The sequence below is a fragment of the Phallusia mammillata genome, chromosome 3 (assembly GCF_965637545.1).
Source record: "Phallusia mammillata chromosome 3, kaPhaMamm4.hap1.1, whole genome shotgun sequence".
NCBI classification, from domain to species: Eukaryota; Metazoa; Chordata; class Ascidiacea; order Phlebobranchia; family Ascidiidae; genus Phallusia; species Phallusia mammillata.
In genome coordinates, this window is record NC_137254.1 from 14347973 (window position 1) to 14369783 (window position 21811).

Consider the following 21811-nt stretch of genomic DNA (forward strand, 5'->3'; position numbering starts at 1 on the left):
TAACGGGCCAAGATTACTTCCCTGGGGTACACCACAACTTATTGGTAGGTCATTAGATGTTTTGTTGCCAAGTTGAATCCTCTGTTTTCTATTAGACAGGTAACTCTTAAAGAAGTCTAAGGCAACCCCTCTGATGCCATGATGATTTAGTTTTCCCATTAATATAGTGTGATCTATAGTATCAAATGCCTTTGACAGGTCCAAAAATATTCTGACGGCCTGTTGATTGTTCTGAAAGACATCTGTGATACTGGATATTAATAAGGAAGCAGCATGGTGGGTAGAATGACCTTTCCGAAAGCCAAATTGTTTTGGATTAAAAAAATTGTTGTTGTTTAAAAAACCTATATTGTACACAATTTTATCGCCCCCGAAGGGGCGTGAAGAGTTCGCAAGGGGCGCGCAGCACTTCGAGGCAGCAAAGTTTTCACTTGCAAACAATTGTAGATGAATGCATTGGAATAATGTCGGCACTGATTTCGAACTTATTGTTTGAAGTAAACGCTTCAACACTTTAACCAAGTACAACTTTTCTACACTGCGGGTCGGATACGTTTAATACTAATTCGCGCGGGCCGCATAATTCATGCCTAGTGCCATCTTCTCAAGCTTAGCTCACTAGGCTATTTTATAGGGGCTTCGAGATTATTATTTTTTTGTCTTTTTAAATTGTATAGTTAGTCTCATCTTACAAAGAATGTTTGTGTATTACGTTACTAGTAACACAATAAGGCAATTGTTACGCACAATTGACACTTTTTGTTTTGTCTGTGACGTAATAAACTAGCTTTGGATCAATCAATCCATGGGCGTTGCAATCTTATGAAAGTCGGTAATATTAATTTTACATTTTGTAACAGTAAACTTTCGAGTAGATTAATTTTTGACAGTAACAAAGTTATCAATACGTTTTGGCAAACCTAAAAATGGGATCGCGGGCCGTAGTTTGGTGACCCCTTGTACTATATAGTCGGCTGCACATTGTTTAATTGTTCGCAATTTCGCATTAGAGATTGCCTTGACTTTGAGTGAATCAACAATTTCTGGGCAACATATGCGAAGTTTACAAGAATACTGGCAACGTGGCTCTGTGCGTGCTCAAAAAAACTTTTTTTCCCCAACTTATCAGTGTTGATGTGGCCTTCTCTAACTATTGGAACTAACTTGGCAGTAGCTTAAGGCGGGCGGACCTACGATGTATGTTGTTTTCAAAAAACACTGCATTCCTGCTGTGTTTTGTACATCGGCACAAATGTTCTAAGCAACAGTTACGTACAATATGTGGAGCCCATTGTTTGTCCTGGTCCCCTTGAAGTATGCCAGATACACCTGTTTAAAAATCAGTGATTTCGTTTCTGCTGCTGCTTAAATTGTGTTCACCACGAATGTAGCAGAACACATCTGGATCATTTAAACAACATCTTGTAGATGATTTGACCATTAACTAATTTCTGATTCTCGCTTACTTTATCACTTAATACACAGATTATGACGCCATAATCTATATTGTGACGCTTGTGGTATGTGCTTTTTCGCATTGTTTGCACACACTAGGCACAAAAAAGTTTGGCGCATATGACTACTGTGGCTGGCAACACACACATCTTCTCAATACCGACTCATCACACACCCTTTTTCGGGGTAATATGTGTGGTAAAAATGACTTTTTGATTTGCTTGCAGCAGGGTCATATACTTTCTTTGTGCTGCTCTAGCGGATCTTTGTTTGCAACACTGGAGCGAACTGCCAAGTATGTGTTCTATATTTTCTTTACATTATGATCAATATTATAATGTGTTAGGGAAGCTGCTGAGTTGGTTAATTTTAGCCGCAATCAATCCACCACTTCCACCTTGGACATATGGAGAATTTTCCACTAAATTTCACAAGCAGATCCCATTATTTTGTTAATGTAATTGACACACTCCAGTTTCTCATTTTTTATTTGACTACCACATATTTGCAATTCATCCAATGCGTGTAAAGTTTTGTTTTCCCCATCGCATAGTATGTTAGTATAGCGCATTTTGTGTTTAGTTACTGAGCGAGACCAAAGTGTTTTTGCTGCTTGTACAAAAACACTTGCCCTTTTCTATATGGTCCTTCTTCCATTCTTCATATTCTGAAGAACTTTTGTTCATAACAGACTTCTCAGATATTTCACATGTCTTGCTCATTACAACAGCATCTAAAACTTCACGAGTATCGATATACATTATAACACCATGGGATGATTTGAAACCTCTGTTTGCCATGTTCCATCATACGATACCACAACATCTATGACATCATCACAAGAATTATCCTCTTCCTGCAACAACTGTCTCAATTTTTTTCCAGCAGCTTCATACTGTTCTTCTGCAATATCCTCACTTGCATTCGATACATTCTTGTTGTGTTTTGCACAGTTTGGGGAGGCATACCAAACATACAACTGATTGTTGAAAATGCTTCTCTACCAAGACCCAACTCCAACATGGCTAACGATGCTCGTAAATTTACTTCATGTGAATTTTTTAGTCTATTTGATGTGGACGTAGAAGTTTTGTGGCCACACTTCGTACACTGCAAAGCTAGCTGGCAAGACAGTCCACTGTTCTTTTCTTCATCTATGACTGTGATAGAACCTAAAGGAAAACAATAATAACATAAAGTTACTGAATAACTGTTATCTGCAAACATTTATCTGGGCAGCATGATTACAAACTGTTGCATTGACAAGTGAACTTGTGTCACAACTTTATTAAAACTTATTCTAGGCTACTTATCATATTTACACATATGCAACTCCGAAACTCCGACGTCGCTTCTGAAAGACACCAAAGGTCAATCAGACGGCATCCACAACACCGAGTTGCACAATCAATGACACAGTCTTCTTCAGAATGTAAACTATCTGAACTTTTGTGGCCAGTATCCTTTCCCACTGCAGGTTTAGCTACTCAGTGGGTAAAACTGCTTTGCAATACGTCTGAACTTCTTACATTTGCTTACTCTAACTGGCAATTTCCTTTATCAGAGGTTCAGCCGTGATGAAATTGGCTATGACATGTTACAACAAAATTTTATCTCTTCCGCCAGTTTTTATTTTAATATGCCACCGTTTCGATGTCTCATACAAAACACCTGCATCAGGGAAATGACATAAATTGCAAACGCAAGTTATTGGGCGGCGAAACACACACACAAAAAGGCGATTGTAGAAAACGCAGTGCGCACCGATCGTCGAGCGATACACCTAGCTCAATGGTACAAAAGCGACCGATGAGTTATCGGCATTAGAACGTAAGGTTCATCGTGTTGGTGTAAGAATGTATGTTCCACGACTCCAGGAAATCTCCCTTGGGAAAGTCGGTTTCTCTCGCTAACACATGAGCAGCAGAAAAGTTTATAATGTGAGTGAGGACAGTACCAGTAGTGCTAATGCCAAGTTTGTGGCATCTTTCTTGACTACATCCCTGCCATGTTCTTGACGGCGCGTATTCAAAGACGTTCCCGCTTCGCCAATGTAAATCTTGTTGCAGTGTTCACATGGGACACCACACCCCTTGCCGCGTTTGTATCAATGGGTTCTTTGGGGGGTGCTACAGCATCTGACGTAGGGTGTTGACTGGAACCGAGACCCCAAAATCGATTACCATGCGGCGGATTATGTCTGTTAACTTCGATATGCATAGCAAGGTAACAAAAACACGCTCTTTGGACTGAATTTTCGGAGCACACGTGGTTTTTCGGTCTGAGAGGATCCTGTTCGCGTATCCGTTTATTCGCAGGGCCTGGTGTACCGTTCGTAATTCCGTGTGGAGCATTCCGGGTTCTGTGGTCAAACGTCGGGCCTGATCTGTTAGGGCTTTCACCACAGCTCTCTTTTGTGGTAGAGCAGCAGGGGTGGGGAACCTGCGGCCCGCTTGCCGTGGCCTCCGTCACAATTTTGTTAAAGTGCAGTATACAACATAGCATAAAAAGCACAATAAAATGTTTATGTACAAATATTTGGTTGAAATGACTTCGACATTATTGGTAGTCTCCCAATTTCATATTATGACGCCAACTTATTAAAATTGCCACACTTTCAACCACTCGCTATATTTGTGACGTAACACTCATTCGATTGCCTCTCCTTGCAGTAACAAATCATATGTTATGTGGTATTTGGAAAAAAGGACATATCAGTATGATGGAACTAGGGTGTTCAAGAATCAATGGCAAACTCTTATTTTTAGTCAAAATAAGTGATAAACCTGTATACCTTGTTTCAAACAACAAATCTGCATCGATGAAATATACAACCACTCGAGCTTTGGGTATTACACGGAATTTGAAAATAAACAAATATTTGGACTGCCCGAAAATGTTGTGCAATTCATTCGGCCCGCGTCTCTAAGTAGGTTCCCCACTCATGATGCAGAAGATGGTGGGACGTAAAATGCAAGTAGCGACTAGTGCTCGTTGGTTTGTTTTTAGTCTGTTGCCAGTAATATCTCCACATCCAGAAAGAGGAGCCGGTTGTTAGTTTGCAATTTCCATGGTGAATGCGATTCCTTGTGGCACGCTGTTTAATTGATCCAGAAACGCTGTAACCTGGCTATTATTAAGTAAGCTGTTGCTGCTGGGCAAAGTATCAAGTTGATAGAGCTCTTCTGGCAAATGTATTTTTGTTTTGACGTCCTATACAGGTGATCTTCATCAGTAACACTGAATGCGACTAGAACTGGCTATTATTAATGATGCAGAATGTTTCATCCACATGTCTTTGCCAGAATCGTTGTGGTGTGGTAAACGTTTGGAGAGCGCGTTCTTCCACCGACTTCATGACCATTTTGGCTACCACCGACACTGGAGAGCCCATGGACGTGCCATACACTTGTTTGTAAACTGCTGTAAACAAATCTGCATTTCAAAATGGGTGTCCTCATATGACCACTTAGTTCTATCCGTAAGGCTGTAGTCATCCAACAGTTTTGACTTAGCGATTTTCAGTGCCAGGTCAATTGGTACGTTGGTAAACAAAGAGACTACGTCAGACGAAACCGACGTTTCATCTTTATCCAGTGGCCGTTGCGTCGTGACTGCTTTCACAAAACTCAGATTCCTTACCGTGAATGCTGTGTTAACCACCAAGGGCGCCAAAATTCAAGCCAGGTATTTCGCCAGGTTGTAGGTCGGGCTTCCAACAAAGACACAATGGGCCCAAGGGGCACATCTGTGTTATGGACTTTGGCACTCCGTACAGCTGTGGGGCAGAACCATCGGTGCTGTGCAACTGATGAAACATCGCATCCGAAACGCATTTTCGTTCCTTATGCTTGTTGAGAACTTCCTCCGTTTTTCGGGTCAGGTCACGTGGCAATTTCTTGTAGGTATCAGAATCGCGCAAAAGCTTATCAATTTTGTCGTCATACTCCTTGCGTTATAAAGTAACAGTACTGTTGCCTTTGTCCGCCGGATAGATTGGTGATATCTTCATTAGTTTTGAGACTCGTTATTGCACGTTGATCGGCTGCTGTAAGGTTGCAGGGATGCTCTTGTGGCTTTACATGCAGTTAACATGCTTGCCCTGTATTAATGTCTTGACGTGCATTGGCAGCGAATATATTCCCTTCTCCACGCATGCCAACATTCTCCCTCGGGAACTAATCTTGGTGCTGTTCCGAAGTTGGTTCCAAGTTGAAAAACCTTTAGTTCCACACCATTCGGCTAATAATGCGACAGGTTGATGACCAAATTCCCCTTTCTAGTTACGTTTGCAGCTTCCTTACTGTTTGGAGCAATCGAATTGAGATGTCGTTCATTGTTAAAAAGCTGACGTTGAAAAAAACTCATTACCCGAAGTGACGTATCTTTCAAAATGACTTAAGTGATGATGCGCAAGAATAGCCGTTAATCTGAGAAAAAGCTCGTCGGACAGCACGGTGCATTCTTTGATTCGCTTGTGAGAAAAGCTCATGCGTAGCCTCATAAACGCCATCCGACACTTCTACATTATCTTTTTACCCGCTGCCGAATTATAAGGCGATCTAAACCGAAGCAACACACTGTCCCTAAGGCACCTATGGTTGAAAAAAGGTGCACAATCGTATGTCTTAAATCAACGTGTTTTCTCAGTTGGAAAAGGACGTTGTACCATTGAGCTATGTGCTATCGCTCGACTATTGGTACGCACTGCGTTTTTTTACCACCGCCCCTTTTTTTTTTGTGTGTGTGTGTTTCGCCGCCCTTTTCGCTACATAATAACTTGTGTTTGCAACTTATGTCATTACCCTGATGAAGGTGTCTGGTATGGGACATCGAAAGACTGCTGGAAGAGCTAAACGTGTCTTGATTGGCGTTTGGCGGATTTTCTAGCAGGTCGATGAGACAAATTGCTGTGTCCTGATTCCAAGCCGAAACAACATAATATTACTTTGTTATATCTCCTGTGATGCCTTTTAGAGCGAACTGTGTCCCGCTTGCTGAAACCAAGCTGTCGAAAACGTTGGTAACTAAAACATTCTCTGAGTGTGTGGCTTCTTTCATATTGTAGCAATCTTGTTTTTGCACGCATCTGGTCACAGCGAAGTGTTTTATTCGAGGTACATCTAAATAGAATAACACATTTTTACGAACAACAATTTTTATTGGCGATAAAATGTGAAACGACACTAGGAAAAATCAATATGATTAGCACACAGTTGCGAAGCACCACAAAAGCAATCAACGAAAGTGCGCATTCCACTTTAGTTATTATTTAGACCAGCGGTTCCCAAACTGGGGTCCGCGGTCCTTTAGGGGTCCGTGAGGCAATTTTGGGGGGACCGCGAAGCGGTTGAAGTAATTCTATAATCTTACTTACCGTCAGTTTGTGCCACTAAATAAGTTTAAATCAAAGTAGAATTGAGAATCGACTGTTTCCATTGCTTGCTGTCTTTGAATGATTGTTATGCGCAATTTTGCATAACTAGCTAAAATCCTGCAATCAACTTTCGTTTTTTTTTAAATAAACATTTGGACTTAAGGACCGCGAGCCCTCGAAATAATGGCAAAGGGGCCGTTTTGAAAAAAATATGAAAAAGTTTGGGAACCACTGATTTAGACAAAGTGCCGTTTTTCACTGCGATAGTTTTTTCGTTACATTGGCAACGTTTCACTTGGTACACCAACATTTTTACTTTTGGTTTCAGTTTTTGTATCTTACATCTGAAAATGACTAACCTGGCGATCAAATGCATGCAATTCACAAGTTTCAAAAAAAGGATTAATCATTTCCTTGTGAAGTCCAAAAGTATTCATACCACTATTTAAAGCGATTCGGCAGCCTAGAACACTGTCAATCCAGGCATTAACATTTTCCCAGCATGTCTGTACACACACACATTCACAAATAAATGATACATTGTTTGTTTGTACGCGCCACAAAACACACATCAGCATCAGTAATCCCGAAACCATAAAGGGTACCATTCAGAACATACTTTGGAAGGAGCGTAGTTTTGTTTTCAACGTACAATCGTACAGGTTTTTGCAGATTTCTCCCCATTTTTTTTTTCCATTTATTATCTTGCTTGGTCGGCCGCTGCACGTTTGTCGATGCAAAAAAACTGGTTATTTACCTGTCATTATTTTTTTAGTGGATGTTTTCTTGTCAATTTTACGCGAGTGTATTTTTCCGAGATAGTAGGAAAAGCCGCGATAAGACAATGGGAATCTCTATGATTTTTACCATTGTTTGCAAAGTCGCAAATTTAGCACAGGTTATTAAACTTCGATATTCCAAATTATTGTCAATAATTAGGTGATATTAGATCGTGGTGCTTTATGCACGGACACCAGGCACATGTTTTGTGGGGTGACACCTGGCGGATAGTTTGCATGAACATTACATCTGTCAAAAAAAAAAAATTAACCAATTGATTTTGTTACAGAATGGTTGCTTTCTGTCTTGTCGATTGAACACGTTCCAAATCACCTCCCGTATTGCAAAGTTGAGAAGACAATGTTTTTGTCAAGCACTAAACTGCGTATATCTCCAGTGTTTTTTTGGCTTCTGTGCTGGGAGCACAGTTGCTTTAGATCTGTCACACATATGCGCCTTAACGGTACGCAAATAATAGGGTGTGTCGATCGAGATTATCTCTGCCGGCATGGGTTTAGGATCTCCAATGAATCTCTGGGCGCGTATTTGTCCAGTCAGCTGATCGTCGGTTATCAAAGATCTTTGAACCATCACCGATGTGCACCCCGTGTCACGAATCGTTTCCACAGTTCTTTAACCTACTTGACCTAAAGATGACTTTGTTTGTAAGCTTTTCTATCTTTTCACCGAGGTGGCGAGGCTCCGCGCCAGATCATGCTGTCTATAGGCGACAGTTCGCGCAAGATGTCCACGTTCATTACGGTTGAAGCACCTACGATCACTCTGGCCAGGGGGCGGCATTATGAACACTTCCTCGCTCGCTAACTTACCGAGCTCGGTAAAAAAATCTTTAGCGAGGACTTAACGAGCGAGGAACTCGGTAACGTATTTGGTATTACGAAGTGTCCTCGCAAACGAAGTGTCATTCTATTTGAATAAGGGGATAGATGACTGCTTAGGATTATTTAATAAAGCCATTTTGCTCAATTAAATTTGTGAACTGTACATCTGAATTCTGAAATAATGGGAAGATCAACCAATGTGACACAAATGGAAAAACTGAACCAAGCACTTGAAGAGTTCAAACAAAGACAAGATAAGTTGGAACAACAAATCGAGCTAGTAAATGCTGTTAAAATCCCAGAAACTGTTTCCACAGCTGGACTCTCATCTGAAGGAATGATGAAAGAAGCTGGCGAGTTGAGGGCCCTGCTTTCCAAACTTGAGACGGAGATCCGTACCTTCGATGAAAGGATGAAGAGCTGTGAGCAGGACTTGGATGACCTTGAACAATATGGCCGAAGAAACTGCCTGATTCTTCATGGTGCTAATAAAGTGCCCAAGGGAAGTCATTCTGACCTGGTTAACTTTCTTTTGCCTATTTTAAATGTAAAGTTACAGCCCTGTGTTCCCGTAACACAACAGGACATTGACATTGCTCATGTCCTTCCAGCAAAGAAAGGCACACCTGTAATAATAAAATTTGTTCGAAGGTCTGTTCGGAATGATCTATTCTTTAAGAAAAGAAACCTGGCTCGAAGTGGACTTGTTCTCACAGAATCCCTGACAAGAAAGCGCCTACAACTGCTTCGACAAGTACAAGAGAGGATTGGAATGAGAAACACATGGACAAACAATGGAATCATCCATGCAATGGCCCATGGCCAAAAAAAGGTGATCCGTACAATAGAAGATCTTAATTGCCTTAACTAGATCACCACACTTACTTTTGCATGATAAATGTAGCACACTGTGTCCTACTGTACCAGATGTAATTCATTATTGCAACAACCTATGAGCATGGCTTACCCTATGCCGGTCAGAGATCTACCTAAAAGCCAAAAAGGGGGCACAACTAGTAGGTCGAATTCCATCCATACTACCAATTTTTTAAATACTGAATTATACTCTTGTTTCCCATTTAATTCACTCACGGACCAGGAGTTCGATTACCAACATAAGGGCACAAAGGAACCAAATATACTCCCAGATTACCTCTCCACTGAAATTAATGATGATTGTGATTCTGAAAGTAATACTTCAGATAATGAGTTGACTGATCCTAGCTGCTATGTTTATTCAAACCAATTACCAGTGTCAAGTTGTCATGCTTCTTCCAGTTTTTCAGCACTCTGCATTAACGCGCGGTCATTAGTTAACCCAAATAACTTCTGCAAACTCGAGGGATTAATACATAATATGAATATTAAACCTACTATTACCGTATTTGTGTCAATGAAACATGGGTTAGGAATAATCAACCTGGTTTACATTGCAACCTACCAAACTACACTTTTATCTCAAATAGTAGATGTAAAGCAACTGGTGGGGGTGTTGGTTTATTTATTAAATCTCTTTATGTAAAGACCTGACAATAATGAACGAAAAAGTTTTTGAATCTATTTTTGTGGATATAGATTTGGGCACTGAAACCATAACATGTGGAACTATCTATAGATCACCAGGGCAGAACCTAAACACAAACGATGAATTTCTAAGAGTTTTAAAAGATACCCTATTAATAACAAAAATAATCGTTCATACATTCTTGGTGATTTTAATTACAACCTCTTGGATATTAGCAACAATCAAATTGTCAACTTTACCAATATTCTATTTGATAACTCTTTCATTTCATTAGTCAACAAACCAACAAGAATCACAGATACAAGTGAAACATGCCTTGACCACATTTGGACTAATGACCTTAAAAATCAAACCCAATCCTTCATAATTTTGGACTGTATATCTGATCATCTTCCTGTTTTTGTAAGTGTTAATAGAAAAAATAAAGTTGACAAACAAACCTCATTTAGACAGTTTTCAGAAAAAAACCTTGCTAAATTTTCTCATCTGATGGGCCAAGCTGACACCTCAAGCATTCTCTGTGAGAATGAACCAAATAAGGCATTTAAACTTTTCAGTAATTTATTTGGTACAATCTTCAATAAATGTTTCCCAATTCTTAACAAACAAAGTCAAGCAATAAATAATGAATGGTATGATTCAGATCTTTCTAAGCTGCTTTATGCTAAACAGAAAGCGTACAAAAAATACCTAAACAAAAAAAAACAGGAACGAAAAGAGAAATACAACTATGTAAGAAATATTTATAATCGCAAATTATCTCAGAAAAAGAAACAACACTACCAGGCTATATTTGGCAAAGTAAAACACAATATGCGAAGCACATGGTCCATAATAAACAAACTTTTGGGTCGATCGCGTCAATCTTCTTCAGGTCATATACTTGTTGATGATAATCCCACCAATGATCCATCCAAAATATCAGATCATTTCAACAGATTTTTTTCAACAATTGCAAAAAATCTGGCAGATAAACTAGAAACGCCAAAAAAATCATTTACTACTTTCTTAGATCCCCACAAGCTAATTCAATGTTTCTGTTTCCGACCTGCCCTGGTGAAATAGTAAACATAATCAAAGCAATGAAACCAAAATTGAGCTGTGGTTTTGATGGAATTCCTATTAGGGTTATTAAAGCATTTCCAGAAAACATTGTGACCAGCCTCTCACATATTTTCAATAGATCGCTAAGTACGGGTATTTTTTTGGATGATTTCAAAATCTCAAAAGTAGTTCCTATTTTCAAAAATGGAAATCGCAAACTGGCAACAAACTACCGGCCGATAAGCTTGCTTTCGAACCTGTCCAAAATACTTGAGAAGCTCGTGTTTATTCGCATAAACTCGTTCCTCTCATCCACCAACTTCTTCACTAAATATCAGTTTGGTTTTCGTAGAAATCACTCGACCAGTCATGTCACTACAAACTTTATAGCGAACGTCACGGAATACCTAAACAATAAATTTACTACTATGGGAATTTTTCTAGATTTATCACAAGCTTTCGATACAATCAATCATAAAATTTTACTACAGAAACTAATCACATTGCGGAATATGCGGTATTCCCAACAAATGGTTCGAAAGCTATCTTACCGGTCGTTCACAGAAGGTCCTATGCAATGATGCTATTTCCAACAACCAATGCCCTATCTCACTTGGAGTACCCCAAGGTTCTCAATTGGGTCCTCTGTTATTTATTATTTATATTGACGACTTTCCAAATTGCCTACAATTCGGATCGCCACTGATGTTTGCTGACGACACTACTATTTTACTAACTGCTAAGTCAAATAACGAATTACAGTGCACAGCGAATAAGGAAATGATAAACATCACTGATTGGCTGTTAGCAAACAAACTAACATTGAACGTATCGAAAACTAAAACTATTCTATTTCAACAACAAAACCACAGCTATCAATCGATACAGGTCAAAATTAAAGATCATGTCCTGGAACAGGTACAATCCATAAAATTCCTGGGTATAATTCTTGATGAAAGGCTTTCCTGGAAGAAGCATATTAACAAACTGGTTTTGTCATGTAAACGAAACCTTGCCATTGTTTGCAAGATAAGACCTTACCTCAATAGGGAAACCTTACTAAGCCTGTATCATGCATTGATAATCTCCCATATACGATACTGTATTGTTAACTGGCACCACGGTCAAACGAGGCTAATTGCAAAACTACAGAGAATATGTCACAAATTTCTAAAATGTGTTTTCAACATCAAACACAATAACAGTCTACAAGAAGTTATGTCCCGACATAATATTCTATCTATCAAGGAGCTTTTTGAGTTAGAAATTGCAATTTTTATGTATAAATGTGACAATAACATGTTGCCAGAAATGTTTAAAGATTTTCTAAACATAAACTGTAGTAATATACAAACGCGTGCCAGGTCTTCTTTTGTTAAACCCTTTTATCGAACAACCCTAATTCAACAATCTATAAAATATATTGGTCCCAAAATATGGAATAGCATTCCTGAGGAAATAAGAAACGCACCAAACGCAAGATTTTTTGCAAACTCCTACACTGCACATTTGCTACAAAGCTCAACACTTTTTTAGATAACTGCTACACATAAGCATGCATGACAAATCAGTTTTTGTTCACATTCACCACCTTTTATAATCGGTCCTTTGGACAACCCTTGTCTCACTACAGATCCAGCTAACTAGCATGCGTCTTTAGTTACGGACTGTATAGTGCCAGCAGCCACATTTGGACTTAGGTCTATTATTATTTTATCACTACTACTACTAACATAATTTATGTAATAGCGTTACCACGGTTGATGTACCACTTGACCACTATTTTTTCTCGGCTACGAATTTATAATCTGTATTTTTTAGTAATACACCTATAGCCTACACTATAAAAGTTTGGTTTGTCACAAACACTTGTTTTAGTATGTGTGTGCATGTGTGTTAACTAACAAATCACTTGCGTTGTGTGATTGTGTCTGGTAATTGCTCGAGCAGTTGACTTGCTGCCAATATATTTACAGACAGCTGTCGAACAACCCGGATGGATTTGATACTGCGACCCACGTCCCCCTTCTATGCCCTCGACCGAATACGTGTTGCTTCTGAATTTTTGACTTTTTTGTTTTGTATTCTTTTTCTTTTTACTATTCGTGTACATATTAGAGGAAGTGTTCCTTTACGTTAATCTGTTAGTCCAATGCGAACTAGTCTAATATAACGTCACAATGTATGTTCTGCACCCTTTCTTCCGGCGCTCGAAACTATCCGGCAGGGTTTCTTTTGGTGGTTTCTTTTCCTGTCGAACCCCACCCTCTTTCCCTAACACGGGTGGTTAGATTAGGTCCCAACCTGACTGGTTCCACCAACGTTTCACCCCCAGTCTTGATGTCCTAATGCGCCAACCTCACCCTCTGATGTGAGTCCCCGTCACATAACGCCTATAATAACGGTGTAGCTGCAGCGCGTTTCTCATATCTCCACCAACTGTGCCCTCTACTTTGTCGCGCTTTTTAACGTCTCAACGTTGCGCAGCTATCTCCGGCAAGGTGAATATTTTAGTGCAATTGTGTTACTACGATTTTTTCACCGAGCGAAATAAACTCAACTCAACTCAAACGCCTCGCTAAAGCCTGACGCAAATACGAGAGAATGCGTCAAAATCGTAAGAAAAAAGACGTCTGACTCAGCAAAATCGTCACGCCGCGCTATGCGACACCTTGCGACAAACAATTTTCGCCTATTATTTATGCTGTTTTTAATGTAAATTTGCAATATAACCTCAAAATGTTTGGATTTTATTGAAAGAATTTATTGAAACGTGGACAACAGTTGAAATGGAAGTTTCATATCTTAGAAAAAATGCAAAACATCTTTTGGTATAATTTTTTATGAAAAGAAAACGTTGGAGCTTTATAACAATACCGTAAGATCTGTGATTAACGTAAGTTTGCACTTTATAAAATGATTTACAATTTCTAACTGGTGACTTTAGGGTGATTTTCATTTATGTTTGAAACAATGACAACTTTATTATACCTAAACACATGGTTTGTACAACTCATTTTATAAGGTTTAATGGTTTGCATCTTCAATTTACCATCCCAATATTACATATTCATTTTTTCCATTACAGATTTAAATAAGAACCAGTGTCCTCATTACAAAGAGACAGACCAAAACCATGATGCAGAAAAAGGCTTGCTGGACACACACAAAATAAGTCCAAATCGGAGCATTGTGACCAAAATTACAGGTCAAATTTGACTGCTGTAAAGCTGAAAAAGTACAGTGTTAATACTGTGTTTGTATTATGTGCATTAGTGTTTCTGTCTATTACCCACCTCACATGGTAATTTAAAACAACTCAATTTGTTTCTCAATTCTTTCATTTCAATTTCATTTATGTAATGCTACACTGTCACTTTTTGTTTCTAATAAACACAAGTACATGCTGTTTAAATAATCTCATGTTATTAAAATGGAATCACTTCAGTATGTGGCAATGTTGTCATGCAGATCATTACATTTGTTGTGGCGGTTCCTTAATGGCAGTGTTTGCAGGCAGAGATTTGAGACACATTACAAAACGGACATGTCCTTGCAAGTATTTTGAAAAACACATGACAATGTTATAAATTTAACACAAAATAACTACTGTGATCAACAAAAACAACCTATCTTGACACCTGCATCTTATAGCTAGAGTGTTGAAAGAAAATATGGAGGGTGTAAACAACTTTGAGTCACTACCACACGGACGGTTAGTATAATAGCTTAAATGTGATGTTTGCCCAAATTATGTTTCTCAAACTGTATTGCGCACACGGAAGTATATAACAAGGACTTGTTCTTCCAGCATCAGATACTTTTTACCGGAAGTTTTGCAACTTATTTTAACTGGAAAATGTGTAAATCCTCGTGAATTGATGGCATCAATCCAATACAGTAATTCTTCGCAAACGCCATTTTAAAATTTAATTAAAACCGACATTTGCGATTTTTCTTCGTTTGTACAAACTTTTACCAACAAAATACGTAGCCACAATTGATTTCTGACGTGACTGTGTGGCTTTGTCAACAACAATTTAGCGTTAGCGAGTGGTCTGAGGTCCTCGTTAGTTAGCGAGCTAAAGTTAAGTAAATATTACTTACCGCGAAGAAGTGAACAAATTTTGTGATCTTTTTTTCGAATGCTGTCGTTTGAGCCCAAAACCTGACATCAGTATGACGCAGCTAGATCCAAGGACATACGTATCCTAAAAATCTTTTGCTCCACTCTTTTGGCAAGCATTTGCAAATCCTGAATTTGCATTCAAGTTAAAAAATGGGGGACATTAACATTTAGCTATGAACTTGCCGGAACATTTTCCAGTCGTCTTGGTCTTCATCAGTTTTAGCAGGAACCATTAGCGGAAAATCTGCATCAAACTTAGCTTGTATGATTTTGATTAACTTGCAAACCTTCCAGTATGTTTAAGATATAATAATACATGTTTAAGATATGACTATTTATGCACAACATTACCCACCTTAACTGATTTTCGAGGTGACAATGCAATTTGTCTTCGAGTTTGTGGGACTGCAAAAACAAACTGAGAAATTGGTCTTTCAACTGGGCCGTGCAACTGTTCGGAGTCTTCTAATGCTGACTCATCTGTTCATGACTACCCATTTGTTTCATAGTTTTTTTTAAACACCGTTTCTACGAATCTTAACAAAATTTTTATGATGTTATGTTATGCAATTAATGGAAGCTAAACATAATGAATGAATTAAACATACCTGATTGACAAAGAATCTCACATTTTTGAGATTTTTAAATTTCATGCGGCAGAGCTTGATCACTTGATCAGTTAAAGCGCATCCCTTGCAAACGACCAGCTAAATACGACCGAAGTAACGTGAGTAGGTTCCCTTTTATGCCAACTTGCTGTAACTTTTGTAACATCCCATGGTGCAAAACTCGATCAAACGCTTTTGAAATGTCTAAGAAGACAATTCTGCAATCATTTCCTAAGAATCCTTGTTGGCATAAATATTGTGAGTTGGGTGTAGAAAAATGATTATAGTGCAGTTGAACAGATTTCTTCGAGCTGTTTTTTCCTCAAAACGTGTCCCAGAAATTTCAGTTGGCGCTTGACAAAGTTGTGAACCAGCTTGGCGTACAACCGACGTATTTGAGCGAGCGTTGTGCTGTACATGGGATTTTAAACATACGTCTCAGGAACCACATATCTCGCTCTAAGCTTGTTTCCACTCTCCACGTTGATCGTCCAGCTTTCACACAGCAAAGTTGTCCAAACAGCATCTCAGCATAGTCAGCCTGGTTGCTATTGAAATGCTCTACATTTGGGAGTATTTGATCGTGCACTGAAATGTGTGATTCTCGAATTAGTGTCTTTTTCGAAAAAGTCATAGCACAAGATTCCTTTTTGTTTATTTGCAGACCCATGGCTTCACTTTCAACAACTACCATATACCAAACACGAATCCCACAGGAAACCTTGCAAAATTTCAACTTTGCCAATATTCAAGCACCGCGGGAGATGATCATCATTTTCTGCCACTCTGCTTTTATTACTTTTTTTGGCCCAAGAAACGCGTCGTGGCATAGGTTGTGCGATGTCATTCTTACTGAGATCATTGCTTCCCTTTGAAAATACATCTCGGGAGTTTCTTTGACATTGTCAACAAGACATATGTTCACGAAACGAATTTGTGTCGGACATGTTTGGATTTGTCAGATAAAAAATGTGTTATTAATAAAATTAATCGCACAGATTTTAGCCCCAACATACCTTCAATCCATACTAGATCTGCGACAATCAGGGAACATTTTACTAACTTTTAAAACGACAGCAAGGTATATCGGAATATTTCCCACATATATCAAATTAAACTCGAATGGGCTAAGACAGGGGTGTCCAACCTTGTTGGCCAAAGGGCCACATGCTGTTTACGAATGATTGCGCGGGCCATTTGAGTGTTACTGCTAATTTGGAACATTAGAAATAGCTGTTTTGTAATTTCTAATTAAAATCCTCACACCGAAATTTTAGAAATGTGTACTATCCTCGTTTACAGTTATAAGAACAATAAACACAAGATATAGTTAAGTCAACAAGCTCTTTCCCACACGTCGACATTTCAATGTGAAGTTTGGCACTGTTTTTCTCTAACAAGTTTGGCAATATTCAGTGAGATGGACGATGGAGCAATGCGAAGCGATTTTTCCATATGGCAGTCACAAATTACTGATCTTACAGGGGATTTAAAGTCACATGTCAACCTTTTTTGGAAAGTTCTGTTAGCGTTACTTGCTTTTTGTTTCCTGTTTGGCATAATCTATATCACTGCAGAGTGCGGAAGATGTTTTACAGCTAAATGCGTTTTGCGCGACTCTCTGATACCATATGTATCTCAATGAACCACGAGTCAGATTATAACGTAACAATGTAGAAATTGTGATGCGTAACAATGCGCATTGTGACGCAATAAAAGTAACTTGAACAGTCGTGTATTACTACTCTATTAACAAAGAAATAAAGCAAACAATAAATGCCAATTTTCAGAAAGAAAGTTCGCCATAAATTACGTAGGCGATTAAGTTGCCAATCTGAGTCATTTTAAAAAATACCGCGCGGGCCACTCAAAACCTTGCTGTGGCCCGCGGGCCACGGGTTGGACACCCCAATTTTTTTACAAACACAGCAATTGATCAAAGACACACAATACCCGGTGTCAACCGAAAATTTGACTTTGCTTGTACCAACTTGCTTGTCTTGTTTGTTAAGGATAACAACATATATGTCTTAAAATCAAATCTCCCAAAAACTGCAAACAACTCGGCCTTAACAACTGCCTTTCGAGATGCCAGGATTTTAACTTACTTTTCGTTTACTGAACCCCAACGCGAGAACGAGGGAAAGGTGAATTCCACTCCAATTTAGTAGTTTTAGGTTTTTTTAAAAAAGAGATCAGATCAAAGACACCGCGGCCATGACGCAATAATTAACAAAAAGCTAACAATCGTGCTCGTTTATATCGTAGATAACTATCAAAAATACTTTTGCAGCATAGATTCAAATGTCAGAAAACGTTAAATTACCGGAGTTGGGCAATGTCACTTTATCGATCGAGGAAGCCATGGAAGTATTACAAAACCCAAAAGATTTTTCCAACATTCCAGTAGTTAAGCCAAAACTTGGCTACTTTTTTCTTGCAACCAATACCGGTTATGGGCTTATTCAAAAAGCTGCCATTCAGACGGGATGAGTTTCTTCATCTGATTTTTAGCGGCATGTTCAAAGCTTATGCAAAAGCAGTAAAGTTTTCTGATCCCCAGTTTGTCTACTGGTGTGCATGACAACGTTTTAAAGCTCGTTTTTGTTATTGGCAAAGAAAAGCATCCTTACTCACCGCCCTTAAGTTGAACATTACTATTTTTTGAAGAACACGTAAACAAATTTTGATTATTTGATGCGCCGCATGCTTAAAAAGAACCACACTCTGGTTTAGACTGTGATTAATTGGATATCAAATTGCGTATTTTTTTCTTTTAACTTCACAATAACAGAAGAATGGATCGGGGCGATTTGGCTTGAATTTGTTTTAACACTTGCGCGCTGATTGTCTGACTGAGTACGATCGAGATACCAGCTGTCCAAATTAATCTTTTATTATCAGGTATCTTGCACTCAACTGATCAGTTTGAGCTTTCACCTAGACTACGCACTAACTCTGCTGGAGAGCCAGTCTTCTAAACAATGTTATAAACTCTCTTTTTTTACAAGGCTGTTGGCAACGCGTCAGTGCACTCATATATAGTGGTTGGTATGCTGGTTCGACAGTCACAACATAGAATGTTTTGTTTAAGAGGACAGCTAAGATAGATAGAGATTGGATATAGAAGACTGTAGTGTGCAAAGAAGCAACAACGTCCAAATTCGTTCAGGCACATATTATTTCATTTTCGAGTTAACAGCAGTATGAATGTCAAGGCTTAAGTGGCAGTTATATGTACATTCAGATATCACTCTTGACAAAACTCTGATCAATCTAATTTAGGTTGGCGAGAAAATACCGCCTTATTTTATAAAGCTGGGCTGCATGTTAAGTCACACTAATGACAAACTTCAGAGATATGTGTGTGAAAAGATTTAGCCCTAGTGCACATTAAACTGCCTACAACAGGTGGACTTACTAGAAAGATACAAAGCTGTGATTGCGCGTAAATTCATAGCGGTGCGATATATTTCAAATCTGACCTTCCTCCTGTCAAGACACAGCTATCTATGCGACGCTCCAGGCCCAAGAAAAAGCTTGCCAATCTTGCTTAATCAGTCACTAAATAATGATACATTTTTTGTAGGTAAAATAAATCAATTTACGATGAGATTGCAGAATTCGACCTTCGAGCTTACAGATCTACAACTTCCAGATTCTACAAAGCAATCCTTTGTGATCTTTCCGCAGCGGTCTTTTAAAGTACCTAACCAACGTTCAACGAAAGGTGGATGGAATGAAAAAGGTTTTAAATACGAATGGCCTCTAGAGGAAGAAATTCGTAATTGTGCCGGAAAACCTGACGTCTTAAAAGGATTCGGGCTTACCTGCACCAATTACAAATCTCATCGGTGTGGAGTTTGTGAGAAGATATTCACTCGCCGAGGAAATTGGAAACGGCACATGTTGATTCACACTGATGAGAAACCACATCCCTGTGGTGTATGTGAGAAACGATTTAGCCGGAGGGGACTTTTGAAAATACACATGTTGACTCACACCAAGGAGAAACGCCACCGATGCCATGTTTGTGACAAATGGTTTAGTCGCAGTGAAAGTTTGAAAACGCACATGATAACTCACTCCAAAGCACGACCGCATCGATGTGATGTTTGCGAGAAAACATTTGGGCTGAGAGGAACGTTGAAAACACACATGTTGACTCACACCAAAGAGAAAAAACATCAATGTGACATTTGTAACAAACGATTAAGGCGCGGAAGTGATTTGACAAAACACATGTTGACTCACACCAAAGACAAACGCCATCAATGCAATGTGTGTGGAAACAGATTTGGTCTTATTGGAAGTTTGAAAAGACACATGTTGACACACACAAATGAAAAACCCCATCGATGTGACGTTTGTGAAAAAACATTTCAACGTTTTGAACATTTGAAAAGACACATTTTGATTCACACTAAATAAAAAGTACATGGTTTAGATTTGTAAAAGGCTTTACCCTGGCAAATACTTCACTGATAGCTAGTTGGAATAACGAAATGCCATACGAAGACTGAACATCGCAAATTCTTTTAGCGCATTTCTCCTTCCAAAAGTTGGTGACTGGAATAGCGGGCGCGTGAAATGAACAAAAATTGCACAGTCAATAAGTCCCAAAGAAAAAGTATAATTAAATATGGGGGTAATAAAATTGCAAAAGTGTGAACTATTGCATGTTATAGCGGATCGACTGATTTCATTGTGCAAAATTTTCTTCGTATCAAACCACTTTTTAAACCGCCTGTTTCTTCAATATCTGTTGGGAGTTTTTTTAGTCTAGGCCCACTAGATGTAAGCTTATGTGTAGTTAATTAAACCTGCAGTGTTTTCAAATGTCTAGTATTCTTCACATTCGCAGTCTAGCAGTGTTTTCAAATCAAACAACAGTTTGTTGCCATTGAATTAACTCACTCTAAAATTTAAATACTGTTTTTATTTTGTTATCATGTAGCGAATGTGAAGGAATTAGTTTGTAAAGTTTTTAAGTTCTGGCTTGTCTGATTAGGTTCATAAAAGTTGGATGGTTTCTGATTTTGAATCGAAATGCAAGTGGCCTGCTAATGCAAACATACAACAACATACAACAACTTAAGGCTATAATTTCAACGTTCCTTTGCGTGTTGACGAGAAGCAACGTTTTAAACGCCCTCCAGTCAAATTAATTTTGGCGTTTCTACAATCCATTGAAGAATAATTACGGTTTAGGATTTCACTGACCTTTTCGTCTACGGCGTTTGCAACAAAGGTTCCCGCGGGTATGGAAAACCTGGAAAAGTTCTCGAATTTAAATTTGTGTTTTTAAGGCCTGGAAAAGTTTTGAAAAAAAATGCAAAGGTCCTAAGTATAAAAAGTATGGAATTTGGATGTCTCGATGTACAGTTTACGGTTTCGGCAAACAAACAGTCGCGCGTCTGGCGATCTAAATGCCCAATCTACTTGTAAAACGTTGATAGAACTTTTGCAAATCTTGGATGTTATGAGTAATGTCGGAGTGAAAGTTTGTACTAAGCGTCAGCATTTTATACGTTTCATTAGCAGATTGCATATTTCAGAGTAGCCAAGTCAGAGAGGTTTGAAAATAAGAAATAAACCTCAACAACAAATCGGCTGGATGACAGCAGCAGCGTTGTTTAAGGCTTTGTGTAAGACTGTTAGGTTGTTAAGGAATAAATGTCATGTTTTTCTTTTGGAAAAAAAGCGGTGTTTGTTCATTTCTCAACAGCTTTTCATCTTGAACATAAACTGGCATAAAAATACAATGTATCAACAGCATCAAATAAGGTCTACGATTGTTTAAAGTGTGACGAAGTAACGGGCTCAATTAGTGGAGAAAATGCTGTACGCACTGCAGCTAAGCCGTTGGTCAATCTTTTCGTCTTGCGTGGTCAAGTCATCAGTTGTATAATTGCTAGCTTATTGTATCAGAACAAAAGTGTTTTTTTACAATATGTGTGACGTAATAAATGCCTTTTTGGAACAGTATTGTCGGAATTAGAACACGGACACAGTTCATATATTAGTGTTTTAAAAAGAAGTCTTGGGTGG

At 38.7% G+C, this 21811-nt stretch overlaps 1 pseudogene; it reads right to left on the reverse strand.

Annotated features, from left to right (window-relative positions):
* Positions 1–1876: 1876 nt before the first annotated feature.
* Positions 1877–8413, reverse strand: LOC145219617 (uncharacterized; annotated as a pseudogene).
* Positions 8414–21811: the final 13398 nt, after the last annotated feature.